Genomic DNA, 989 nt, shown 5'->3' on the forward strand with positions numbered 1-989 from the left:
CAGCCATCTACCATCCATCCATCCACTTATCCATCCACCCCTCCATCCACTCATCCATCATCCAGCCATCTACCATCCAGCCATCCACCCATCCACCCACCCATCCACTTGCCCATCCACTCATCCATTCACTTTTCCATCCATCCACTCATCCATCCATCCATCTACCCATACATCTGTCTATCTACCCACATATCCATCCATACGTCATCTGTCCTTCCATCCATCCATCCATCCATCCATGAAGCATCCTCAGTACCACGCACTGTGCTGGCTCTGGGTTCTGAGAGGGCTCAGACCTGGGAAGCACAGAGTTCCCTGGTCTGGTTGCCCCAACCATGTCCCCTGACCCAGCAAGCCCAGATGCTGTGCGTGAGTGGGTGTGTGCACAGGCCTTCCTGGGCATATTTATGTGTGTTGCACACTGTGGGCTCATCTGAGCAGAAAGGCTCGAGGGGCTGCTCTGACAGAGGGATGGGGGGCTGGGGGCTGAGAGGGTAGGTCTCAGAATGGGGTACAGGAAAGTTGGGGACTGGTAGCCACTTCCCACTTACTGTCGTGGCCTCTGCTTCCCCCCACGCCAGACTGTCACCCTGGTGGGCCCCACATCAGCCTCAAAATGGTGTCCTCCATCCCAGAAACTTCTGTTGGCTTTGGGTTCAAGGTCACACCACCCCATCCTCTCTGTGCCCACCCACCTCCAGCCTGCACCCCACTTCTAGCCCATATGTCCCCCACAGCCTCACACCCCTTCCAGCCTGCACCCCCCTATAGCTGCATATTCCTTCCAGCCTGCACCCCTATAGCTGCACACTCCTTCCAGCCTGCACCCCCCACACCCTTATACCGCTTCCAGTCTGCACCCCTACAGCTGTATACCCCTTCCAGCCAGCACCCCTACAGCCTCACACCCCTTCCAGCCTGCACCCCCCTACACCCTTATACCCCTTCCAGCCCGCACCCCTACAGCTGTATACCCCTTCCAGCCC

General features: G+C 57.6%; 1 protein-coding gene across 1 annotated transcript in view; it reads right to left on the bottom strand.

The window, feature by feature from the left end:
* The window catches only part of TP73 (tumor protein p73), a 40,319-nt gene that overhangs the window by 8,278 nt on the left and 31,052 nt on the right, over positions 1 to 989 (bottom strand). The gene's annotated exons all lie outside the window — the stretch shown is intronic.

The sequence above is a fragment of the Propithecus coquereli genome, unplaced genomic scaffold (assembly GCF_000956105.1).
Source record: "Propithecus coquereli isolate 6110/MARCELLA unplaced genomic scaffold, Pcoq_1.0 Scaffold651, whole genome shotgun sequence".
NCBI lineage: Eukaryota > Metazoa > Chordata > Mammalia > Primates > Indriidae > Propithecus > Propithecus coquereli.